Below are 27,712 nucleotides of genomic sequence, written 5' to 3'. Positions count from 1 at the left end.
TCAAACAGTTAGATGCAAAAATCACAATTTTTAACCTTCTACAATTCTGGGATTAAAGTCTTTAAATTCAAGTTCAACTCTATTACCCTAGATTACCCTAGATCAGTGATTTTCAACCTTTTTCATCTCATGGCACACATAAACTAATTACGACAATTTCATGGCACACCAAAAAATATATTACGTTTTTGCAGACTTGACAAAAAATAGGTATACTTTTGATTGATTTACAAAGTCTTTTCCTCTTGTTTTACTTGCATTTAATATTTAATGAGATATCTGAGACTGACATTGTTTTAGAATGTGTCGAATTTTGGACAGGCATACTCTTAAATCATCTTCCAGGGTTTCCAGCCGTAATCTATTCTTGTTCTTTGCGAAAAACTTGATTCGCACAAATACCGCATTGAGAAAGGATGAAGTGTTCGTTAGCTCAAACATTCCTACTGCATTCTCTCTTCTGATTCTTTCTTCCAAAAGCATTAGCTTTAATTTGAAAGCATTAATTTTATCAGCGGAAGTAAGAATATTTTCACGCTCTCCTTGCATATTAAGTGTGTTCAAAGACTGAAATAATTCACCAAGAAATGCAACTTTATTGCACCAAAGCTCATCACTGAGAAAATGTAACTGAGATTGCAGAGTTGTCAAACAAGTTACAACTTCCTCCTTTAGATCATAAAATCTTGATAGAACTCGATCACGAGATAACCACCAAACTTCTGTATGCAGTAACAACTGCGTGTGAGAAGCTTCCATTGAGGAACATAGTGCTGCAAACAATCTCGAATTTAATGACCTGCTTTTAGTATAACTGACAATTGTGACAGTCTCGTCTAGTACTTGTTCAAGCTCAGGTATCAATGATTTTTGACGCTAGTACTTCTCTATGGAGAAACAATGAGTAAAAATAATTCTAGGATTCTTTTTTTAAGCCAGTGCAACAAATCCTTTTACACTTCCTGACACAGAGTGGGCACCATCCATACAAATACTGATGTATGAATCCAAAGACAAGTTATGGCAACTGAAGTAATTGTCAACAACATCAAAAATATTTTGGCCCCTCGTTGTTTCTGGGAGTGGTTTACAAAATAAAAACTGTTCTATAATCTGTTCTTTATAAATAAATCTACTGAATGCTAGAAGATAAGCTTTGCCAGTCACACCAGTTGATTCATCCAGCTGAATAGAAAACATATCTACTTCTTTAATGTGAGATATCACTTGCAACTCAACATCTTGGGACAAATCCTGAATATGTTGACAAATGGTGTTATATGACATTGGAATTTTTAAAACCTCCTTTTTGTGTTCTTTGCCAAACATGATATTTACAATTTTATGGCATGCTGGTAAAATTACAGATTCTGCAGTTGTGTGAGATTTAATTTTTTTAGCAACAATTTCTGCAATCACATAACTTGCTTCTTGGGATTTTTCTGCTACTGTTACAAATGTAGTCCATCTTTTTGCTTGATTGGTGTTATTCAGTAAAAGTCTTTTAAAATATTCAACCGGCTTTTTGCACAAGTGAGAATGTTTCATTTTCAAATATCTTTTTAATTTACTTGAAACTATAGCTTAGTTTGTTAATTTTTCGCCACAAATTACACATGTGGAATGTGGTGGATTGTCTTCATTAGATATAAAGCCAAATGACAGATAATCTTCATCGTAATGGCAAACAACAGTTTTCAATTTAGCTTTAAAAGAACCAGTGCCAATTAAAGTACTAGAGGTATCAGCTGCTGATGTTCTGGGGCTGGGCAAAGCAACACTCGACATACTACCATCACTGTCTTCTGATTTCTACTTTTTTTTTTATTATTATTATAAATTTGTCCATGTTAAATTGAATGCTGTTGAATAAAAATAAAAAAATCTGCATTTAAAAAATAATAAAAACCTCTTACCAGACAAAACTAAACTGCTGAAATGAAATAAATCTTACAGGATTTCAAGCATTTCACCATCCATAAATTTCTATGCATACAAACTCAAAACTTCCGATGCACATTAAATCTCATCCATGATAATACTATGTTTTGTAAAGCTTTGCACTTGTATAAAACTAAAATGTCCAAATTTTGCCTCTTATTTTGGTCCATTCCTCATAAAACTTGTAGTTTTCTGTCAAATCATGGAGGATTGATGTCATTAAATGATATTAAATAATGACAGACATTTCAGTTTTAGACTTCATATCCTTCAGAAAATATATAACAATGTAAAATCTGTCATTCCAGCAACTTTCTAAGTTTATAGGAACAATGTTTAACATCTGTCCCTATTTTTGGGGCCTTTGTCGCCCCATTATTAATATACTTTTGCCCAGATTTCTTGCTTTAAGAAGGCGCTTGCAAGACTGCAGCCACTGCCCCAAGTTGCAAGTGCCCTCACCTCACACACACCTGAAAAGAGCAAAACACTTTTTTCAGAATGGTATTATCACTTCAGATTTGCTGGAGTTGATTTTTATCCTATCTCACATTCAGCAGCAAATCATTTGAATGTTTATTTGAAGTCACCATTGCACAAGACCGAAAACATAAGATGATCTGCAAACAAGAAATATGCAATGTAGTGGTCCTCATAGTGGACACCCTTCCAAGCTAAAGAATGCATGAAAATCAGAAATAAGTGGTGACAAGATATGTTCCTGGTGGAATCTAGTATATGTGTTTTAAATGAACTGGGCTTAATGCACAAGATAGGAACACAAATGGTGCAGAAAGTTGTGGGTTCTGCTCCCCTGATATGTAGAAGGATTGATAATACTGTGGTGCACTTTAAGGGGAAACAGTTTAACGTCAGCCTCAACATTTCAAGATTTCACTTCGCTACAATCATAGTTCAAAGTCTCTTCTCAAGTTATTCATCAGCAACTCCATGGTATTTAATGACAGCATCTAAACCATCTAGCAAACAAACCCTCATGTTCTGCCTTAGATGTTCAATGACTATTGCCTTCATTTCTCTTACCACACAATATGCCATTTCATACTAAACATTTAAAAAGTAAGCAATCTGTAGAATAAAGTTGCCACCTTACCACTTTAATGTTATGGCTAACAATTATTGGCATAGATGTGTGACAGAATGTGTGAATCATTGAAAGATCCTACAGTCTCAGACCTTGTTAAGATAATACGCTAGTACTAGTTACTTAAATAGAATCAATGAAGGGAAATCAGATTTGTGTATGTTGCCTAGAAATATACTCTTTTGCTTGTTACAGTATAAATATGCAACAACAACCTGTGAAATTCAGTCATAAAATTAAGCAAACATAGCCAATGGAAATATTATGCCAAATTTATAGAAATTCATTCACTACTTACTTCACTGGTCATCACAAACAGCTTTGTTATTTCTCTAACTTTTCTTACTGTAGTCACACACAAGCAAGTGTGTCAAACATAAGCAAACAAACTCAGAGAAAAAGTAGTTGCCAGATTATTGTTTTGCTGGACAAACAATTTCTTCAGGACACAAGCAGCAAAATAATTTTAATCCTCACTCACCAACAAACAAGCAAGCAATCAAATAAATAACAAAAAATAAGTAAATAAAAATGCTAGAATATGGATAAACCAGTTAGAATTGCATTAAAATAAATAATTCCAAAACTGCAATGTGAAACTTTCTGCAAAAATATATGGACACCTTTACTGTCACAGGAACATGAGGGTTGTTCGATGGTGATTTGCCAGATTGACAAAACATCAAATGCTTTGTCACTGAAAGCCACTTTTTCAGCAGTCATGGCCTATTCACATTTCTCTACTGTTGTGTAACTGTGGAGTTGGTATGCCATTTTTCATTAACATTTATAATATAATGACAAAATGTTCTTCTGAACTCTGTTACTACATCACATGTCATCCAGCAACAAGTTACACCTTATCTAGTACTCTGTGTGCATCTACCCCCACTGTCATGGGCATACTTTTTATGTCTTGCTTGCATTTCCTGAGTAGAACAATACATTTGTTTCTCTGTGTATATTTGGAATACAGCCTGTAGTGATGCTATTATTTTTCCTATAGCGTGCGTACACACACACACACACACACACACACACACACACACACACACACACACACACACACACACACACACACACACACACACTTGGAATGTTGACTAATCCATCATTTATAGTCCAGACTCCAGACCATGTAACAGATACGTGGCAAGTTGGACATGAAGATTGTGTTTGCTTGTAATGTCTATGCATGTCTAACTGTAATGTTGCTTTTATTAAGGGCAATCTTTTTAAGAGGGAGGAAGTAGATCAGTGTGTGTGTGTATGTACCTTTTAGAAGTGATCCAAGGACTTGTAGAAGTGTATAAATATGGAGCACGTGCGAGCCTGACTGTTGAGATGTAAGCAAGTATGCATTTAAGGTCTGACTATTAACCAGTTTGTTTATATTTTATGATGCTGCTATCCATCTTGATGTGTTTCTATGTATAAAGCATCTAAATTCTAAATGAAATACCCCGCCTGCTTATCATCTATGTTAGAGAGGGAGGAGCGACAGGTAGAATGCTGCAACTCCTCACCTGGCAACACCAATATAGTAACAGTGCTTCCTTTACACTTTTCAGTAGGTCTGCATTAGCAAGCCCAACATCAGCTGTCATTCATTCTGTTTCCAAACAAAGAAAAAATTGTCCAGTAATAGTAGAGGCTTCATGTGTTGACTGTTAAATTGTACAATACAGCATTGTTCAATTACACCAGGAATGCATCCATCCTCATCACTATGTACTGCAGCCATTTTGATTTAACTGCAAAACATAGCCACACATCAGAAATGCATAGGATGTTCAAATAAATGCACCATTCCATTACCATACAATACATCAAATTATATGCAAGTACTACTACCCTAACAATACCTCAAAATGACTGATTAGCAGTTATCAGCACAACTGTTACATTTCCTCTTTTCTCATATAGACCTAAAATTCACTAACTTTTGAACTGCATTGGCATTTATCCAATCTATTACCTTTCAAAAAAAATCCATTGTCAGTAACACTGTGGATCATACCACCAGTACCAATAATTATTCTGACATAAAACACTATGTATCATAGCACCAGTACCACTCACTATTCTGCTACTTGGAGTAATGGTGTATATATATTCATATATTGGTTGTTCCATCAACGTTGTCTGTCACTTTAAATCAAAAGAAGCAGCTTTACATTTTCCATTAGAAGTGAAAATATCTAGTTAAGTAAACTAGATATATTTTTACATTTTATTTAACAAACTTATTCTCCTTAAGAGTGATCACATACATATTTGGGAGGCACAAACCATCAGGGAAAAAGGAGTCACACAAAAGGTATGAATAATTTAAAAAGTACAAATCCAAATCACCTCTACGGCGATCAGAAATACAGCTGCATCTGTCTCATACTTTTGATAAAGACTATTTTCCTCTTTTTTTTCCAGCATTTCTCTGTCTTTAGTTAGTTATCTCTGTAGTGTACATTTGCAGATCGATTGTTTTTATCATAGTTTCCTTTATAGTCTTTACTTTCACATACTGCCTTAGGAGAGACCTGTATTCAAACACTGTTCAAAGAGGAATATAAGACTGTTACTTGATGATCTATTTATTGATAGTGAATTTGCTAGCAACCACAGTCGAAAGTTGCCTGCTGAAAAAGGAAGACAGACATTTTCTGTGAGAACAGACTTTCCACAGCCCCATGCAGTAAACTTTACCCTGAGCCCCTAAACTTAATTATAGCCACAGTGTCTCTGCATGAAAGGGAAAATTAAATTCTGATTACAGTGTCCTTGATCACCAAAGCACCATTCTTGACACTAGCATATTCTGATCATGCAGACATTTGTTGATTCAGTGTTGAAGAACTCTTTTTAGACAATTGTGTGTACATCCCATAGAAAAATAGTACCTGGTTGGTTTCAGTCTTGGTGTCATTTTCTTTTTGTTGCAGAAACGGGACCTGCTTAGCTTCCCCGTTTTTCAAATCATTATTCACCATTCAGGCACCCCTAGCGGGTTCCTTGACCTTTCCATGGGTTTAACAAACTGCTTCTATGTAACATAAATTTTGGTTTAAAGTTTAGGAGGAGTGACCTCAGACTTTCGCTTTTCTTTTTCCTTTTTTTTGTTTTGGCATGAAAGGCTTTGCTGCTTCTTGTTTGTCTTAATGATCCACAAAAGTAATAGATCCTATGGGTCCTTCCCTTCTTGAGTCAACCTCGAACTCTACAGATTAGTTCATCTTTAGTGTATTCTTTCAGAGATTAGTAACTGGGTTTTCATTTATGTATTCATACCATCTAGGTGAACTGTAGTCAGTCAGTAAGTGAACAAGTTTAAAAAAGACAAAAGTTTTACTGTACTTAGTAAGATGTTAATAAATCAATCACAATAATGCAACTAAGCCGAGCAAGAGAAGGCAGTAACATTTATTATATGTATAACATGGATGAAGAGGTTCCCTTACATAGTGTACATCTGGCTCTTGCATTGATTAACCAACAGAGTTAAATTGCTTTTTACTATTGCAGAACTGCATCAGCTTAATGAACTGAGGCAGCCCCTACGTGTTTATAGTTTGTAAGGCTGTGCCGCCACAGAAGCCAGCCAATCAAAATCCAGTCAGTGACCCTTGTAGAAGTTAGCTAATCAAAGCCAGGCATTTCAGTCCTTAACTAGAACACAATTAAAGATAGCTGTGACAGGGAAGCCTCTGCTCTCACTAAAGGCTGGAACACTGCAGACAAAGTCCTAGGAAGCTGATGAAGTCCATGTGGTGTTAGAATCAGTAGAAATATGGATGGAAAAAGTCTTTGTAGTCTTCCCCTTCTGAGTAGTCCTTCTTGTCTTCGGAATAGCCCAGCACTGAAGAGTACTGAACTGAGCAAGCCTCTGGGTATTAAAAGTCTACAAGGCTCTGTCCATAGAAACCAGAAAAAAAAGTCCATCCAGCACTCATACAGACACTACATAATTAAAAAAGGCACTCCAGGCATCATTGGAACTCAAGCTCAGGTAGTTGTTATGTAGAAGCTTCTGCTCTCGTTAGAGGTGGGGAACCACCTTCCCAGTCCTAATTAATTTACAGACTATTATTTAAAAACAGTGAATGTGAACTTTATTAGCTCAGCATTCCATTAAAGACTCTGTAAGACACACTGAGTATATATGTTTTTCATCTGTGCAGTCATTTTAAAGACTCATTTAAAGACTCTTTAACAGACACTATGTATGTGCAGTTTTGGCAACCCAACTTTGATGCTTCTTTATTTAGTCTGTCTTTATTCTGGAATGTTTCTTGTTTAGGTTTATCACACCTGCTTTGTTAGATAGAAATGCAGGGTCAATCTGTACCAAAACCATGAAGAGTATGCATCAGGAAAAAGCACTGAATTCTGGACTCTTTCCTTCTCCCATTATGTTATATGTCTCATCTTTTAATTTCCCAGTCATACCAGCTGCATACTCTCTGTAGTGGGTTTTGGATATTTATCTATACCTTTTGTCATTGTAATTTCTGATAAAATGTCCCATGGCATTTGTTTAGTGACAGAGTTTAGTGCAACAGTGTACTGCTTTCTGGTTTGACTGTGGTGTTTCTTTAACCCCATTTGTTCTTTGCTGAACTCTGTCTGTATTTCAGGCCTGACCTCAACTTGTGATGAAAGTCATTGATATTCATCGCAAAAAGATGTGTTGAAAGTTTTCTCAACCTTGTGCAGCATTCTGTACAACATCTCTTTTAGAAAGATTCTACATTGTGTTATTCCCTTTGTTTTGATGGCGTGCTGATGCGGAGGCAAAGTACAATCCTGTTCTACCAGAGTCCTAGGCTCAGAAATAGATTTGGCACACCAGAAAGACCAGCTTGGTGTTAAAATGAAGCAACCATTGACTGTCTCTCCTATGTTAATGGGAGGATGCAGAATTCACCACTGCCTGTGTGACCTGCAGTTGAGACCAGAGACCTCGTAGGCTGCAATATGAAAAGAATGGGGACTAAAAGACACCCAACATGTTACTTGTGGGTGCACACATTGTGTATGAACATCACTTTGTTTGATAGGAATCCTGGTCAGCCACCAATAAATGATGGCTTTCAGTGTCCATCCAACTCTTCCGTATGAGTCCTTATTTCCCAGACCTAGGACTTAAATAACCACAAGGCTATATCATCAGAGAAATTTGGAGACTTTCCTTGTGAAAGGATCCATCATCTGATATTCCATGCAAAGGAGCTATGGTAGTAGAAGGGGTGTTGGGGAATACATCAGTGGCTAGCCATGTTTGAGTAGTAAATGTGGAGTCATCCATAATAAAGAAAAAAAAACAATATGTGTGTGAATATCAGAGGCTGCAGGTTCTGTGCATGTTTGTCTGCCTTTGCTAATTACAGTGAATGTCAGAGACTGAAAATTCCTTTGTGTTGTAGATAGCTGCTGCATTTATTTTTTCACTCGTGTCACAATTTGCTTTTACAAACTGTGATAACAGTTTCTATCACAGTACTTCTCTGACTGCTGGGAACTTTTAAGGTATTGTTTTATTCTTTTTTTGTTAGTATTTTTTTCCTGATATGACATATTTTCAGGCATGTTTTTAGTCCACTTCGCGTTATTAAGAGTTTTAACCTGCACCTTATATCCCAGCCATATCTTATTCAGTTTTACTTCCACAATAATTTTGTCTTTCTCATAGAACTCCGATTAGAATGCATACTTTCACATAACTTCAGTCATATACATTCATTGACTCACACACACACACAGACTTTTCTGCATTCATACACACATTCATTCACACACACTGTCTCTTCTGCATTCATACACACATTCACACATGCAACACTGCGCTCACTCTCTCTTGATCTCTCACAGTCTCTTCTGCATTCATACACATTCATTCACACACACTTTCTCTTCTTCATTCATATATACATTATCACGCAAGATCGCTCTCACTCTCTCTTGATCTCTCACACACAGTCTCTTCTGCATTCATACACACATTCATTCACACTGTCTTTTCTGCATTCATGCACGCATTCACACAAGCAAGATCGCTCTCACTCTCTCTCAAACTCTCACACACAGTCTCTTCTGCATTTGTACACACATTCATTCACAAACATGCTCTTCTGCATTCATACACAAATTCACTCACGCAAGATCACTCTCACTCTCTCAACCTCTCACACACTGCCTCTTCTGCATTCATACACACATTCTTTCACACACTTTCTCTTTTGCATTCATACACAGATTCACACATGTAAGATCGCTCTCACTCTCTCTCACAAGATTGCTCTGACTCTCACTCTCACACACAGTCTTCTGCTTTCATACATGCATTCACTCACACAAGATCACTCTCGCTCTCTCTCGAACTCTCACATAGTCTCTTCTGCTTTCATACACACATTCATTCACTCACATACACTCTGTCTATTCTGCATTCATTTAGAGGCCATAGTTTTCAATGGTTTCTCATAAAAGTGTGGTTTTCTGGCAAATCACGCAGGAATGAAGACAGAAAAGAATAGGTGACATTTCACTTTTAGACTTCATATCCTGTGTAAAATTTTTGCAAATACAAAATGTTATATAACAGGTTGAGAGGTACACCAGTACTACTTGCAGTGGAAACTTATTTACCTCAATGCAGTTTCTATTCACAGTATTCTACAAAGTTCCTCAATCCGATGATGTCCAGTCAAAAGTTAACAGTTTCTAGACTCAGTAGAGTAGTAGAATTTCAGTGGTCACTGCTCACAGTTTCACCTTATGGCTTACGGTTAAGACTATCCAGCTCTAACCAACGCACCTAATATTCAACAGAGATGCAGCTGGAGGAGGATGTAATAAAAAATAAATAAATCACCTGACTGCAACCTCCAGTTGCATCTCTGATGTTATATTAGGCACATATGGTAACAGTATGCCTTGAAAAAGAGAAGAAACTGAAGTGTGGGAGTTAAGTGATATATTTTTCTAAAGAGAAAAAGAAGTTATGAACTCACCATAATGTTCCTTGTTTGTAGTCCATCTCACCTTCATTCTTACTGGTTGTGTTCAGAACCTATTCTCAGTTCTAACTCGGCCGCATAATAAAGCTTGAGGACTTCCACTGGCTGTATCCCTATCCCATCATGCTCCAGTGAAGCTCCCCACATCTTGTTTGCTGATAACATTAGGAACCCAAGGTAACATCAATACCTATTATGAAGACAGTGAAGAAGGCCAGGGACACACTTGCCAGAGAAAGAACCTCTTTGTCCTCTACTGTCCTCCAGCAGCCATAGGTAGGGGGAAGGAGGGAGGGATGTAAGAATGAAAGCGAGATGGACAACAAACATGGAACGTTGTTGTCAGTACATAACTTCTTTATGTTATGTTGTCATATCTTGCCTTCATTCTTACTGGTTGGGACACCGTCCCTAGCACCATATTTCCTGGGTGGCTTACAGGAGTATATTCTTCAGGACAGTGGACCCAAAGGAGGCCCTGTCTCTGGAGACCAAATCTACTTTGTAATGAGTGATAAAGGTATGAGGTGTTGCCCAAGTCGCAGCAGCACAAATGCTATCAAGTGGTAGTCTTGCTCTAAAAGCAGAAGAGGTTGCCATGGCTCTTGTAGAATGGTTTTTGACTTTAAAGGGAAGAATCTTGTTATTGGATTCATAGGTAAAGTGATACAATCTGACAGCTATTTTGAAAGAGTTACCTTAGATATAGGGGCACCTTTCTTTGCTTCGGAAAATGACACCAATAACTGATCAGATTTCCTGAAGTCCTTTGTTCTATGTAAGTTAAAGCGTAATTGCCTATGAACATCCATTTGGTGAAGTTTATATTCTGCCGTGTTACCATGATTTGGAAAGAAAACTGGTAACTTTATGGACTGATTTAGGTTAGATTTCGAACATACTTTTGGCAGGAAGGATGGGTTTGTTCGAAGGGATACTATGTCTTTATGAAAAAGCATATATGGTGGCTTGATTTATAAAGCTTGCAGTTCTGAAACTCTTCTGGCAGAAGTGATGGCAATCACCATACTTGTCTTCCATGTTAAATATTTTAAATCACATGATGACGCAGGTTCAAAGGGGGATAGAATCAAGCAGGACAGAATAAAGTTTAGGTCCCATGGTGATAGGGGTGTTTTTATGGGTGGTCTTAATAAGTTTGTACCCTTCAGGAAGGATTTGCATATTTTGTGGGACATCAAATTAGGAGCGAAATCGCTTATATGGAAATTAGATATTGCTGCTAACTATATACAAATGGTAGCTGCAGCTGCATCATCATTAAATAGTTTTGCTAGAAATTCAAGGATAGAACTTATAGGAGCAGAGAAGGGATCAATATGTCTTGTCAGAGCTCAGGAAGAAAACCTATTCCATTTACTGATATATAACTTTCTTGGTGAAGCTTTCTGAGAAGAGATCAAGATATTCTTGACCGAATGAGGGAGGTTAGAAAGCCTGACTATATGTGGAATTGAAGCAGCCAAGCTGTCAATTTAAGGGTTGGAAGACAAGGGTGGACCGTTCCGGATGTATGAGTCAGAAGGTCTGGAAATGGGTCCAAAACCCACGGCTCTTCCTAAAGATGAGGCCAAAGGAAGGGGAACCAAATCTGGCGAGGGCAATATGGGGCAATGAGAATTAGCCTGCTTCCCAGTGAGTTGGCTTTCTGGAGAACCTTGGGTATTAGTGGAATGGGAAGAAAGGCATAAAGAAATCCCGGGAGCCAATCGTGTACAAGTGCATCCCTTAGTGACTCCCCCTGAGGTGGGATTAGAGCAACATAACTGCATTGGGCATTCATAGAAGTGGCAAAAAGGTTGCAACAAGGCTGGTCCCATTTGTGGAAGATCATCTCCGCTACTTCTTGTTTTAGGGACCACTCATGGGGCATGAGAATCGCTCTGCTGAGTTTGTCTGATATCACATTGGACCTCCCCAGAATGTGCGCTGCTGTTAGAAAGCATTCGGAGGAGATTGCCCATTGCCATAATCTGAGGGCCTCTCAACAAAGGGGGTAAAAACCTGGTCCCTCCTTGTTTATTTATGTACCAGACAACTGACATGTTGTCTGTCTGAATTGCAATTGTTCCCAGTGGAAGAGAGTCCTGGAGTGCCTGCAACGTCATAAGCACCACCCTCATCTCTAGGATATCGATGTGCAAGTGGGCCTCATGATCCTGCCAAGTGCCTTAAAATGTCCTGCCCAGATAATGCCCCCACCCTATCTGGGAGGTATCCGTGGTCACTGTGGCCACTGGCTGAGGGGGAAGAAATGGCTGACCTGATGTTATGTGACTGGAGTGAAGACACCAACAAAGGTACTTCTTGCAGGACTCTTTCAACAGAATTTGGTGAGACATGGGTAGTTCTTGTAATGACCACTGGGTGAATAGAAGCCACTGCAGAATTCTCATGTGCATGCATGCAAGTGGAACTAAACTTAATGCAGATGCTATGGTGCCCAAGACTGTTTTTGCCTGTACTTTTGTTTTGGTTGCGATGGCAACAAGGCAGATTTTTTGTAATTTATTGTGATTCCCAGATGAGAGCAGAGAAAGTGGTGTCTCTTGATTCCAGTAGTAGATGCTTGGTGGTGGCAACTAGGAGCCAGTCATCTAGATACGGAAACACTCAGAATCCTAGACGTCTCAGGTGAGCCGTGACTACTGCCATGCACTTGGTGAACATTCTGGGTGCTGTAGTGAGACCAAAGGGCAGAGCTCAAAACAGGTAATGACTGGCTCCCAGCCAGAAGCGCAGATGACTCCTGGATGGCCTCTCCACCGTTATGTGGCAGTATGCATCCTGGAGGTCTATACAGCACATCCAATTGTCTTTTCCAAAAATGGAAGAATCGACTGCAGTGTTACCATCTGAAGATTGGTCTTTTTTACTGATTCATTTAATCTGCTGGGATCCAAAATCGGTCTCCAGTCCCCTGTTTTTTGTCACTAAAAAGAATCTTGAGTAAGTTCTGGATCCTATTTAGTCTGTAGGGACTCTTTGGATGACTCTTTTCTCTAGCAACTTTTGAATTTCTAGAGTTGCTTGATCCCTCTGACTGGGTGAAATGTCTGGGATTTTCTTTATGTTTGGGACGGGAAGAGAAAATGGTATGGAGTATCCTCTGGATATGATATCTTGTACCCACTTGTCTTTTTTTGTTATTTCCAGCCAGGCTTGTAGGTGCAAAGATAAGTGACCACTGACTGCCTCCAAAGCTGCACAGATGGGCCTCCCTTCAGGAGCGTTGAAATGGCCGACCACGGAAATAATGTCTGTCACCCTGGTTTTGCAGACCCCCTCTGCCACGTGGACATCTTCCATTTGTACTTACCCCCTGCCTCTAGGGGAAGAGTCACCACGTGTGTCCTGAAAAACTCTCTGGGAATCACATCCCCCCCCACTTCTGACCTTTTAGATAAGGCCTAGAAGGTATGGAAAAAAGAGACTCCTACAGCAGAGAGAGTCTTTCCTTCTTGTTCACACCTGGTTAGTGTCTCTAACATTTGCCCCGAACAAGGACGAGCCATCAAATGGGGTATTAGTAAAAGAAAATTTGAAATGTTCCGCAAAGTTGCATAAGCACATACAGGAATGTCTTCTTAGGGAAATTCCTGAACCCGCTGCTCTGCTCGCTCCTTCTGCTGCATACGAAATAAGCCTCATGGAGGAGTTGACCACAGAATTTAAGATGAAGAGCTGAGAGGAAGCCTTGCCTGCTACCTATGCAGCTACTGTACCTTGGAGAGTATCTCCTAGCTCCTTTAGGAGATCTCTTTGTAGCCTTGTAAAATGCGTCAGTTCAGCGATCGGACAGCAAAAGTCACTGAAGCAAAAGTGCACTTCCCGTATCTGTCCATTGAATGAGACTCTGTTCGGTGGATGGACAGACAAGGATGTTTCAGACAGTTCCTTCTTGGTGGCTGCTGCCACCACCACAGCAGATACAGGGACACCCTTGGTCAGGAAGGCTTTATCTGAAGGGGCTGTAATGAACTTATTTGGCCTCCTAGAGGCAGGCTCTACTGCATCTGTAGACTTCCAAGCCTTTTGACTAACTAGTTCCATAAGGTCGTCGAAAGGCGGAGACACTCAAGTGGCTGAAGGGTGAGACCCAAAGGCCTTCAGTTAAACAGACTCCACATCAGAAGGGTTGATGGGCTTCCAGCTGCCTCTCTGCTTAAGGATTTCTAGGATGTTTGAGAAAGAGACATCCTCAGAGGGTGACTGTGGGGACCCTTCCAACTCATCAAGGTCTGTGTCTGAGGTGACTGACTCATCTGAGGAGTCCAAATGCTTCCTCTTGCAGAGTCTCTTACAGGGGACCTCTTCAAAAGGGTATTCTGGAGATATTTCAGAAGAGAGGGGTTCACCCGATGGGCCTAGGGTCTCTGCTGGTATCTGGATGGTATGGTACAGAGACACACACAGGTGCCTTAGGAGGAGGAATGTTGGAACCCCTAGGTGGAGCTGTCTGAGGAGACAGCACCCTCCTCATCTGCTCAAAAGCCACCCTCCCCTGATCCAAAGACACATCCAGCTCTGAAGAGCCAGAAGAAATCCCCGTTACCAAGTGGTTGGGCTCTGAAGCCGATGTAGGACCTCAGCTCGTCCGTGCTGAAGCCCCGAGAGTCAGGGTCAGATCAGACAATTGTCCAATCTGACTCACCTTCCCAGACTCAACCAGTGAGCATTGGCTCCTAGACCCCTTGGACAGAACCGAGGATGTCGGAGCAGATGTTTCCAAAGATACCAGGATGGTTCTCGGCACCGATGGGTCCACAACAGTTGGTTCCAAGCATTCTGGCTCTGAGGTCCCAAGTCAGCTTGGAGGGGGACTCAATATTGGTGGGATGGTCTTGGCTGGCTCCGAATCCCTGTGGTTTGGAGTCAAGAGAGAAATTTAGCCAGCGCCAGTGTCTTCAAAAGCCTATGTATCAGCTTATCCACATCTTCATCTGAAAGACTTCTGGTGGACTTAGAGGAGAGGGTAAGAGGCCTTACTGACTGTAAGATAGGTGATCTTAAAACAGGAGTAACCAGCTCCAATTCTGGAGACCGGCTCCTGAGTTCAAACTCCATCGGCACCATTAAAGTTGGAGCCGATGAAGTACAGTTTGTCGGTTCTGAAGTAGTTGAAGCTGGAGATGCACTTTTGCTCAACTCTTTTGATGACTCTGATTGTCCTGAAGAGGGAGAAGATGTTTTCGTTGATTTTTCTGATCCTGATGAAGAAAATTTGACTGATGCTGAAGTGCCCGGACTTTCTTCTATAGCTTCTTGGAATGGGGATTTCAAAAGACCTCTCACAATCAACTTATTTTACGCTCTAACAGCACTCTAGAGCTAAATGAGTGACATATTGAGCATGTCTCCTGAAGATGTACTGCTCCCAAGTAGTAGACACATATAGTATGGGACTCAGTATTTGACATCTTCTGGCTGCATTTAGTACACTTTTTGAAGCCCAAAGGCTTAGATTCTTTATGCTCCTTGGACATGTTTCAAACTCGGTGCACACACATAGGTTCATAGGTTCGTACTAGGCTATCTGACCTAGGGCATTTATAAGCCTAGCCAGAGTGTATGTGGCTTACACCACCCCTTAGGATGAGAATACTACGCCCTTTTAGGGTTTAGTTTACTATGCCTCTGTCTAGTAGTGACACAGAGATGACCCCCGGGGTAAACCTACGATCTCCCATCCACTCGTCGAGATTTCTCTTGAATAGAGTCAGTGAGGGGCTCTGCCTAACATGGACTGGGATTCTGTTCCAGAGTGTAGGGAGCCTCTGGGTTATGAATCTGTCCCTCCAGCACATTCTATTTATTTCTGTGTTGAGGTTTAAGTCACTTGTTCTCGTGGCTCTGATGGATTTGGATTTTCTGAGGTGGAGAATGTCCATTAATTCAGGATTGGACATGGCCTTGTACGTCAGGCACAGATCACCTCTGAGTAGGTGGTATGCGACTGAATAGAGCTGGAGTTTTTTCAGTCGGCCAGCATATGACATATGTTTAAGACCCTTTATCCTCTTAGTGAGGAACTTTTGGGGTCTTTCCAACTGCTGCAGGTGTCGGGTGAGATACATCCCAAATGGGGAATTGTACTCAATCATTGGCCTGATAAGAGAAGAGTACAGGGGCACAATGACCTCTCTTGATCTAGATGTGAAACCCTTCATGATAAGGTGGGCAATATAGAAGGTCTTCCTAACCACTTTGGCAATGTGAATGTCAAATAAGAGGTTACTGTCAACCTGGGTCCCTAGGTACCTGATTACCGCTTCCGTACTTAATGGATTACCGCCTATGTGGTAATTTGTCGGTACTTTGTTTTTCCCAAAGGGTATGACTATACATTTTTTGGCGTTCAGCTTAAGGCCATGGCTCTGGCACCAATTATCCATTTCTATGAGGCCTCTCTGAAGGATGTTTATGTCTGCTGGAGTATCAATTATGGCGCCCAGTTTGCAGTCATCTGCGAACTTTGTCAGCCACAATCCTCCTATGTTTGCATGTACCTCGGAAAAATAAATGCAAAACAAGAGGGGTCCCAGGACTGAGCCCTGTGGGACACCACTTGTGACTGGCTTAGAGTCTGACATAGCTCCAGCAACTCTGACCCTGTGGGTTCTGTCCTTGAGCCAGTTTGCAACCCATCTTGTGACATATGGGTTTACATTTAAGCTGGTGAGTTTGTCTATGATGCCCGAGTGGGGTATTGTGTCAAAGGCTTTTGCAAGGTCAAGGTAGGCTGTGTGAACTGCCTTACCCTCATCAATGGCCTTAGTGACTGTTTCAAAAAAGTCGACCAAGTTCAAAAGGCAGGATCTGCCCTTGACAAAGCCAAATTGGGTAGGATCCAATGTCTGTAGGTCCCCAATGTCTTTGTTTATGAGTTCCATAATGATCCTCTCCATAGCTTTGCAGACCAGGCTCGTCAAGCTTATGGGGCAGTAATTTCCAGGGTCCGTAGAAGCACTGCCTTTGTGAAGTGGGACCACTGTTGCCGTACGCCATTCTCTGGGTACGTATCCTGTAGTAAGGCTAAGATTAAACAGCAGCCTTATATATGGGTTTAGTTCCTCTTGGAGTTCATGTAGCACACAGCCCGGGACACCATCCGGTCCCATTGATGCTGTGTTTTTAGCTTTAGAGAGGGTGGCTCTCACCTGGGCATCTGAGATGTTAGGGAGGCTACACTCTGCTGGGATAGTTATTTCTCCTTTTGGGGGGGAGGGGGAGGAGAAATTTGCACTGAACCTGTCTGCCAGAATGTTGGCAATGTCAGTGGGTTCAGTGTATTTTGTGTAATTTTGGACTAACTCTGAGCATATCTGGGAGTTTCCACCCAGGTTTCTAACATAGCTAAAGAAGGCCTTGTGATTGTCTTTTGTGTCTTTTGCGATTTTTCTCTCAAAGTTGGCCTTGGATGATTTTATGAGTGATCGTAGTTTTTTGCTAGTACTGATCAGAGATGCCTTCCCTTTTAGGGATTTTGCTCTGTCATGTAGTAGCTTCCTCCTCCTGTTGTAAAGTTTGTTTATGGCTAGGGTTCACCAGACCGGGTGCCTGCCTTTGGGGGAATGGGTCTTGGTTTTATTTGGGATTGCATGATCCATGCATTCTTGAAGGTGCCCATAGAAGGCATTTACAAAGGATTCAGCAGTGTGGGTTGTGGTTTCCACTGGCCCAGGGGCCTTGAAAGATACCACTTCAGTCTTAAGAAGTGTGAAGTTTGCTTTTGAGAAGTTCTTCACTGTGGTCTTTTGTGCAGGGGGTGGGGGCGGGATGTGGATTTCCAGTGAGATTACTTTATGGTCTGATCTTACCAAAGAGGGATGTACTTCCGGTGTGGAGCATTTTGTCCCCATGTTTGTGATGATCAGGTCTAGTATATTGTCTCCTCTTGTGGGAATGGTGACTAGTTGTTCCATTGCATTTGAGTTTATGAATTCTAGGAACCTTTGGGCTAGGGTGTTGGGGCTTGAGTAATGTTCCCAGTCTATGTTTGGGTAGTTGAAGTCTCCCAAAATGATGGTATTTGGAGAGACATTCATACTCTCCAGTGTCTTCAGGAAGGCTGTGTGGGGTTCCTGAGTTTGAGAGGGTGGTCTGTAGCATGCTACAAACTGTAAGGCAGTTTTGCCTATGGTTAGTTGCACCTGGATAGTCTCCGATGCTTCGTGCATTGCCACTAACATGGAGGTGTGGGTATCTTTGATGAAAATGGATACTCCCCCTCCTTTTGTGGTTCGGTCCAAGTTTTGGGGCCGGAAAGCATGATATGAGGTAAAACCTGATAGTGCTGGGGTGCTCTCAGGAGCCTTGAACCAGGTTTCAGTCACTGCACAGACATCGATGTTCTCCATACTGAGGAGGGCTTCGAGGGCGTGCATCCTGAGGTTTAGACTTCTGGCATTGAGCAGCATTACCCTTAGTTTTTTTCCACTTGTGTTTTCTAGGGAGGTAGGTTTGTCATTTGAGCCTTGCCTAAAAAAGGCACTATGGGGGTGGCAAGAGCCTTGGCCAATATCCTGAAGCCCAGGGGTGACAGGTGCAAGCCATCCCTTGCGAAGCAGCGTGGCTTGTCAAGCATGTCATCCCAAGCAGACAGACACTGGATCCCCTTAGAAAGACACCAGTAATTAAGCCAATTGTTAAAACTGAACATTTTGTCTTTGTACTGTGGCATCATTTTTGGTGAGGGTAAGATGCTGCTCAGGGTCAGGGTCATACCGGCCTGGGCTACATAATCAGAGAGCTCCTCTATGTCTCTTTTCATGTAGTCCAGGGAGGTACGTCTCAGGTCGTTCATACCGGCATGTACAATGACTGAGTCATATTTGTACTTGCTGTGGAGTGACCTGAGTGCTTGTGTTATGTGGCGGATTCTAGCTCCCGACAGGCAGCTTACTGTGACCCTCTCCTTGTTCAGTCTGGTGAGCGGACGCCAGTGTGCCTGACTATGGAGTCACCTATTACAAGTGTGTCTGGCATGTTGTTTGGCCTTAAGGGCTGTGACTGTTTAGCACACTGACTTTGTGAACTATGTGTTGCATGTGCTATGTCTTGAGGTGGTGGTTGCTTGGGTGTCTGCTTTGGAGGCCTCTGTTGTTTTGGTAGATTTTTAATCAGCGCCTCCAAGTATGTTTTTGTGTGTTTATGAGTTTGGTTTGCAGTTGTGATAGTTCTATGTGAGACTGGGTTTGTGGTGTGCGTGGTTACCTTATCCTCCTGACTGGTCTTGCCAGTACTGAATTGAGATAGCTCAGCCTCCAGTTTGGCTATATAGTTGCATCTCTCGCATATATTTGTATTTGTTGGGAGGAGGAGAGGGTTGTCTGTGTACATGAAGCAATTGTAACATTGCCTCAAGATTCCCAGATTCACTAGCTGAACAGGAGAGGACGCCAGCAACTGACCCTTCGACATGCTAGAAATAGTGAAAAAGATTGCTGTGTAACTGAGTCAGAAAGGACCTATAGGGAAATGGGTACTCAACAGAATTTAGGTGAATGAAGTACTTTTCGTTTGTTTAAGAGTGCTTTACCTGTATACAAAATGCTTTAGGAGCAAGTGCTGAGCTTTTCAGATACAGTATAGGCTGTTTAGATTGCAAGTAGAACAGTTCTAAGGGAAAAATTGAAGAGCAGACTTGGCGGAGCCAGAAAAAGTTTAACCTTGTTTAACCGGCTGCGCTATGCATACGCATCACAAAAGCCGTGCAAACGGATTTTAAGCAGTGAACTACAAAAGAGCTAGGAATGGTCCCAAACAACCAATTACTAACAGCTTCTTGTGCTGAGGTCACTTCCCCCGAGGATAGGTAGGCTGCTCAAGGCTCCCCACTCCCACTGGTGAGCAAAGAAACTTCCTTCTATCCAAGTAAGGTAATGGACAACACAGGAACTACACCACAGCCCAGAATACAGCAATTCCTGTATACTGGTCTAAACTAGTCGAAAAAGGTGGGAAAACAAGGATTATTTTTTTGTTTTTTTGTTTTTTTTTGCAGAAATACACAGAAAATGCAGAGACAGTGATAAATTAGTTACACAGGCTAGCACACTTTAGTGGGCAGCCTCCACAGTTCAATTAAACAAACAAGCAAACTTTCGACTAAATTCGACTAAATGTAACTTTAAGTGCAGATTTTAAAATAAATGCAGTAATCGGTAAAAAAACATTTCAGGCTAGTTCAAAGTAAGCAGCAGAAGCTATTTTCAGTGAAAAAAAGCAAAGATACTTAAATGCGACTCTTCGCTTTTTTGAGTTCCTTGCTGCTAGGACCACTCTGTAAACCCACGTGGAGCTTGTCTGAGCAGTATAGCCAGATAAAAACACCCAGAGGCGGATTTTAAGCAGTGAACTACAAAAGAGCTAGGAATGGTCCTAAACAACCAATTACTAACAGCTTCTTGTGCTGAGGTCACTTCCCCCAAGGATAGGTAGGCTGCTCAAGGCTCCCCACTCCCACTGGTGAGCAAAGAAACTTCCTTCTATCCAAGTAAGGTAATGGACAACACAGGAACTACACCACAGCCCAGAATACAGCAATGCCTGTATACTGGTCTAAACTAGTCGAGAAAGGCGGGAAAACAAGGATTATTTTTTGTTTTTTTTTTTTGCAGAAATACACAGAAAATGCAGAGACAGTGATAAATTAGTTACACAGGCTAGCACACTTTAGTGGGCAGCCTCCACAGTTCAATTAAACAAACAAACAAGCAAACTTTCACTAAATTACTAAATGTAACTTTAAGTGCAGATTTTAAAATAAATGCAGTAATCAGTAAAAAAACAGTTCAGGCTAGTTCAAAGTAAGCAGCAGAAGCTATTTTCAGTGAAAAAAAAGCAAAGATACTTAAATCCAGAAGGTAGTCGTTTTTTCGAGTTCCTTGCTGCTAGGACCACTCTGTAAACCCACGTGGAGCTTGTCTGAGCAGAGCAAGAGCAGACAAATAAACTGCAACAACAATTTAACACCCTAAACTACTAAGGAATGATTATATATGAAGACAAACTTTTTTTTTTTTAAAAAAAAACGAGCAAAGTAGGAAGGAAAAGACAAGGACAGGAAGCCCTCTAACTAAAACGGGCAGCAGTAGCTCTCTAACTTAAATGGGCTAACGCTCCTTTCCTTTAAACAGTGGCAAAAAACAACTACTAACAATAAAACAAGAACAAGATGCACTCTAACTAAACTGGAAAGCGACAGCCCTCTAACTTAAATGGAATGCAAAAATCAAACCAACGTGTTCCACAGCAAGGCAGTCCCTTTGTTAAAAATCCACAAAGTAAAATGGTGCTTTTAGCATTTTTTGCTTTGCTGTGGAACATGTTGGTTTGATTTTTGCATTTTGTTTGGGATTGCCTCATCATTTTTTGTGACTACAGGGTGCATTTCCTGATCTCTAACTTAAACGGGATGACCCTTTTTTTTTAACAACAGTAGGTAGAAAAAAAACACAAGAAAAATAACACTAACTCTATTTTAAAGTAGAATAGAAAAAATTATGTTAATAAAGGTAAAAAAGTTGTTCACTTAGCCAGAGCCAAGATGGAAGCCTTCGATCTGTTTAGCGGCAAACGAAATCTGAGGAGCTTCACTAGAGCATGATGGGATAGGGATACAGCCACAAGCCAGTGGAAGTCCTCGAGTTTTAGTATGCAGCCAAGTTGGAAATGAGGATCAGTTCCAAACTCAACCAGTAAGAATGAAGGTGAGACAGGACAACATAACATTAGTTATGTTTTCGCAGCACACCTCTTGACCTCTTGCCCAGTGTGCCGCGACACACCAGTTGAAAACACCTGCCCTTGATACCAACACACGAAGTAGTTACACAAAATAACTCCATAAGCACCAGGACAAACACGTTGGTCTGGAGGTCACAAGTAGTTCCAAACCAAATGGGAAGTTTAAAGTAAACCAGCCTGGTGGTCCTCTATTATAAATAAGAAATAAAACAAAAGGAAAAAACTTCTTAAAATATATAGCAAAACATAAAACAAACTCAAATCAAGGTTACCATTAAAAAGCTATCTAAGGAACTAAAAAAGCACCATCAGGAAAACAAAGACATCCTATGAACTTAGACTAACATCAGAAACTAAAGACAATTACAAATCTGTCTTTTACTACATTGCAAAAATAAGGAATAACACCCAGCAGTGCTCAGAACATATACAAAATTGCACTACTTACTAGGAATGAGCAGATACAGTCAACATTCTAGCAAATAAATTCTGTGCAAATTTCACTCTCTTAATAACTATACAAAGCCCACATATACTACAGAATTTCAAATCCTCATCATAATAAAAAAAACTTGCTAAATATAATCTACTAAATGAAAAATGCATCATCCATGAGACATGATGATATACCTGGTTGCCTAATAAAAATTACAAAGCATGCCTTAGTGGACCTGCTCATACAGCTATTCAACCTGAGCTTAGTAACAGGACTTGTACCTAAAGTATGGCACACAGATGTTGTGATGCCATTTCACAAAGCTGAACCCACCACTGACTCGAAAATAGAGACCCACTAGTGTGAGCAGTCTCATCTGCAAAGCCATGAAATGTAAATGATCTAATTAACTATGAAATCAAGCACCTGATATGGCTTGACACCCAGACGTTTGGCTTTGTTGAGAGGAAGAGCTTGTCTTATGAATCCAGTCAACTTCTTTGAAAAAGTAACACAAACCATAAACAGTTAGACACCCTGTCTGTACAGCATGCCTTGACCTAGCTAAGACATTGGAAACCATACCATACGCAAACATAATAAGCAAGCTAAATGAGTTCCAAATTGACCCCCACAAAGTTAGGTGGTTAGCATACTCGTTGAGGGACAGAACCCATCTAGTGAGGATGGCAGGTGCATCTTCAGTAAACATGAAGGTGACAAGTGGCATTCCATAGGGCTCCATACCAGGACATCTAGTATTCGGCATATACTTTGCAAAGCTCGAAATTACAAATGGGGATATATTGCTAACCAAGTTCATGGAATAATGCAAATTTGGTGTCATCATCAAGTCTCTTTCTGATACAATCAATCCCCAAATGAAAATCACATGTCAATAACTTTTAGTTATGTACTTACCATAACTTCGGATGTATGGGATCCATCTCGCCTACATTCATAACAGATGGGTTCGGAGCTGATCCATCGGCTCTGACTCGGCCACTATACACTAGAACGAAGTCTCTCATTGGCTGGGCTCCCCCTTATCCCAGAATGCACCACACCTGCTTCCCCAGATCTTGTTTGTTCGCTTTCATACATTCATACAGGTACAGAAAAAACAAAACATACCAATAACTGTAACCAACTAGAGCTCTTCAAGAAAAGAGCTCAGCAAGAGCAATATTTCCTCCAAATCCAAAAGGTAGGGGGAAGGAGGGTGGGTATGTATGAATGTAGGCGAGATGGATCCCATACATCAGAAGTTATGGTAAGTACATAACTAAAAGATGTAATGGGATCCTATCTCGCCTACATTCATAACAGATGGGACAGCGTCCCTAGCACCTAAATCCCGGGTGGCTCATTGGAACACACTCCTGAGAACTGCGGAACCAAAGGAAGCTCTGCCTCGGGAAGCCACATCAACCTTCTAATCAAAAATGAAGGTGTGCGGAGAAGACCAAGTAGCAGTCGCACAAATATCATCTATTGAAACTTTGGAGTGAAAGGCTACAGAGGTGGCCTTAGCCCTGGTAGAATGAGCCTTGAGTGGGAAAGGTAACTCTCTGCCTGACTGGGAATAAATGAAGGAGATGCAATCCTTAATCCATTTGGCTATGGTGGTTTTGGCAACTGATAAACCTAACCTATTCTCCGCAAAAGACACAAACAGCTGGTTAGATTTTCGTGTGTGACTGGTCCTATCTAAGTAAAAACGCAGTTGCCTGTGAACATCCAACTGGTGAAAGGTATATTCTGCTCTATTAGAGAAATTTGGAAAGAAAATGGGGAGCTCCAAGGATTGCTGAATGCATAAAGGAGATGCTACCTTAGGCAAAAAGGAGGGATTCAATCTGAGGGAAACTCTGTCTTTATGAAAAATCAAATAAGGAGGAGTAGAACAGAGAGCCTGAAGCTCTGAAACCCGCTTAGCAGAAGTTATTGCCACTAGAAGGGCGGTTTTCCAAGACATAAATTTTATATCACAAGTCGCTGCCGGCTCAAAGGGACGGGCAGTTAAGGAGGCCAGAACCAAATTTAAGTCCCAAGGGGGCACAGGATGAGCCATAGGAGGCCTGAGGAGCCAAACTCCCTTAAGAAAGGACTTGCAAAGTCTGTTTGCCATTAAGGAAGGCTCTATGGAAACATGAAAATTAGAGATGGCCGCTAGTTGAACCTTAATTGTGGAGACTGAAGAGCCTGAATGAAACAATGAAGCTAGAAATTCCAAGACCTGCGGAACTGGGGCCATAAGAGGATCAATGCCTCGCTGCTGGGCCCAAAAGGCAAACCTTTTCCATTTGCTGGAATACAGCTTAACAGTGGACAGCTTGTGGGAAGAGGACAAAATGTACATCACTTCTGAAGAAAGAGAGTTATCTCGAACTAAGGATGGAAGTGGAGTAACCAAGCAGCCAGTCGCATTGACCGGAGGGACGGATGAGAGTGTCCCGACTGATGAGACAACAGGTCCAGCACTGGGTCCAGAATCCAAGGGCCCTGTACTGCATACTTTTGAAGGAATGGGAACCAAACCTGATGGGGCCAGTGTGGGGCGACAAAAATCATGTCGCTCCCTACATGAAGAGCCTTCTGAATCACCTTCAGGAGAAGGGGAATCGGGGGGAAGGCATAAAGCAGACCAGGGGGCCAATTGTGGGCTAGAACGTCCCTGGGAAACTGCCCCTGGGAGGGAGTCAAAGTGAAGAACTCTCTGCACTTCACATTGTTGGGGCTGGCAAACAAGTTGCAACAAGGGAGACCCCATTTGGCGAAGATCTGCGCAGCCACTCTGTTGTTGAGGGACCACTCATGGGGCAACAGGAGAGTCCTGCTGAGCCTGTCTGCAATAACATTGGCTTTCCCCGGAATGTGCGTTGCTACTAAGAAACGTTGGGTAGCTATGGCGCAGCACCACACTCTCATGGCCTCTCTGCAAAGGGGGTAGGACCTGGTTCTGCCCTGCTTGTTTATGTGCCAAACTACCGACATGTTGTCAGATAGAATGGCAATAGTACCTTGGGGGACAGCATGATGAAGTGCTTGCAAAACCAGAAGCACCGCTCTCATTTCCAGGACATTGATGTGAAGGTGTGCTTCGCAATCCTGCCAAGTGCCTTGGACAGACCTGTCCAGATAATGACCCCCCCCACCCTATCTGGGAGGTGTCCGTGGTCACTGTGGCAACTGGGGGCTGAAGGGCGAAGGGACGCCCCCGGTCCAGGTTGGACCGACGCAGCCACCAACGGAGGTCCCGATGACAACTGTCCGTAATCAGAACCAAATGGTTCAGGGGAAGTTCTTGATATGACCATTGAACCGATAATAGCCATTGCAGCACCCGCATGTGCAGCCTGGCTAACGGAACTCGGAGAATAGTCACGGCCATCGTGCCCAATAACTGAAGAATCTGTCTATCAGGAACTCGAAATTTGGGTAACAAGTCTAGAATCTGAGATTGTAAGACCTGAATTCTTTCTGATGGCAAAAATGCCCGCATCCTTTTTGTGTCTAACTCTGCGCCTATAAAGGTGATATGCTGAGATGGCTGCAGCACAGATTTTTCCCAATTGAAAGTGATTCCCAGCGAGAGACCCAAAGTTACTGTGGCCATCAGCACTCGAATCAGTAGATGCTTGGAGGTGGCAGTGAGGAGCCAGTCGTCTAGATAGGGAAACACTTGGAATCCTAGACTTCTCAGGTGAGCTGTCACCACTGCCAGACACTTGGTGAACACCCTGGGGGCTGTGGTGAGACCAAAGGGTAGTGCACGAAACTGGAAATGACTGGTTCCTAGGCGGAAGCGTAAATGACTCCTGGACTCTTGACGTATCAAAATCTGATAGTAAGCGTCCTTGAGGTCTATGGAGCACATCCAGACATCCTTCTCCAATAACGGGAGAATGGACTGAAGGGTGACCATCCGGAACTTGGACTTTTTCACAAAACGATTTAATGAGCTTAGGTCCAAAATGGGCCTTACGTCCCCTGTCTTTTTTGGCACCAAAAATAATCTCGAGTAAGTTCCTGATCCGATCTGGTCGGCAGGGACGGGCTGGATGACCCCTTTGCTTAGCAGCTTTGAAACTTCTACGGCTGCTTGATCCCGTTGACTGGGTGGCACGTCCGGGATTCTCCTTGTAGGAGGAGGGGGCTTGAAGAAGGGGATGAGGTAGCCTCCGGTTACAATGCGAAGCACCCACTGATCCTTGGTTATAGATTCCCAAGCCTGTGGATGTTTCGCAAAATGACCCCCGACTGGCTCCGGAGAAGCACAGCCGGGCCACATCCTAGGGATGTTGAGGGTAGGAGGAACCACGAAAGGAATCGCAGTCTCCAGTGTTACGGGGGCCTCTGCCACCTCTGGGGCGGCGTCTTCCTGAATCCCCCCCTGCCTCTAGAGGGGTGATCACCCGGTGGAGTAGGGAAGAACTTTTGGGATCTTCTGAACCACATTTTCCCTCCTCTCTGGGCCTTGGGATAAGGTCTAGAGGGAGCGGAAAAATGGGCCCCAACGGCAGTCAAGGTCTTGCCCTCCTGCTCGCACCGAGTAAGTGTGTCCTTCACCTTGGGTCCAAACAGAGAGGACCCATCAAAAGGGGCGTCGGCGAAGGAAGACTTAAAGGCCTCCGCAAGTGGACACAAGCATAACCAGGCTTGTCTCCTTAGAGCCACTCCTGTGCCCGCTGCTCTACTCGCCCCTTCGGCTGCATAGGAAATGAGCCTCATGGACGAGTTGACTATAGAAGATAGGGTAGTCATCTGGCCACGGTCTGGGCTAACGCCTCAGGAAGATTACCTGCAAGAGACTCTCCTAACTCCTTGAGGAGGTCCCTTTGGAGCCTGGTAAAATGACAGAGATAGTTCAGCGACCGCAGGGTAAAGGTTGCTGAAGAAAGGGTATGCTTCCCGTACCTATCCATGCTCCTAGAGTCCTTATTAGGAGGATGAATAGACGTTGAAGCCTCTGCCACGTCCTGCTGAGTGGCAGACGCCACCACCATCGCATCAACTGCAACACCCTTAGTGAGGAATTCCTTCTGGGGAGGGGCTGAAAGGAACTTATTAGGTCTGGCAGGCACCGGTTCCACTGTATCAGGATGCTCCCACACCCTCCGAGAGATTAAATCTAACAACTCATCGAAGGGTGGAGACACCCAGGAGGAGGAGGGCTGGGCCCCGAAGGCCTTGAGGAAGACTGAGTCCTCAGCGGTAGGGGCTTTGGATTGCCAATCGCCTCTCTGTCTCAAGATCTCAAGGATATCCGAGAAGGAGACGTCATCCGAGGACAATTTTGGGGACCCCTCTACATCATCGACGTCAGTATCTGAAGTGACGGACTCATCTTGGGAATCAACGTGCTTCCTCTTGCACAGTTTCTTCCTTGGGGGTTCATCCGAAGCAGATTCAGAAGGACCCCCCCGGAAGAAGGGAACC

At 42.3% G+C, this 27,712-nt stretch overlaps 1 protein-coding gene across 1 annotated transcript in view; it reads right to left on the bottom strand.

Moving 5' to 3' along the window:
* Positions 1–27,712, bottom strand: part of CCDC180 (coiled-coil domain containing 180) — a 2,826,277-nt gene that overhangs the window by 1,593,890 nt on the left and 1,204,675 nt on the right. The window lies entirely within an intron of this gene.

The sequence above is a fragment of the Protopterus annectens genome, chromosome 16.part0 (assembly GCF_019279795.1).
Source record: "Protopterus annectens isolate FY-2018-M chromosome 16.part0, PAN1.0, whole genome shotgun sequence".
NCBI lineage: Eukaryota > Metazoa > Chordata > Ceratodontiformes > Protopteridae > Protopterus > Protopterus annectens.
The sequence above is the reverse complement of the archived record's forward strand: the minus strand, read 5'-3'. Positions and strand labels throughout refer to the sequence as shown.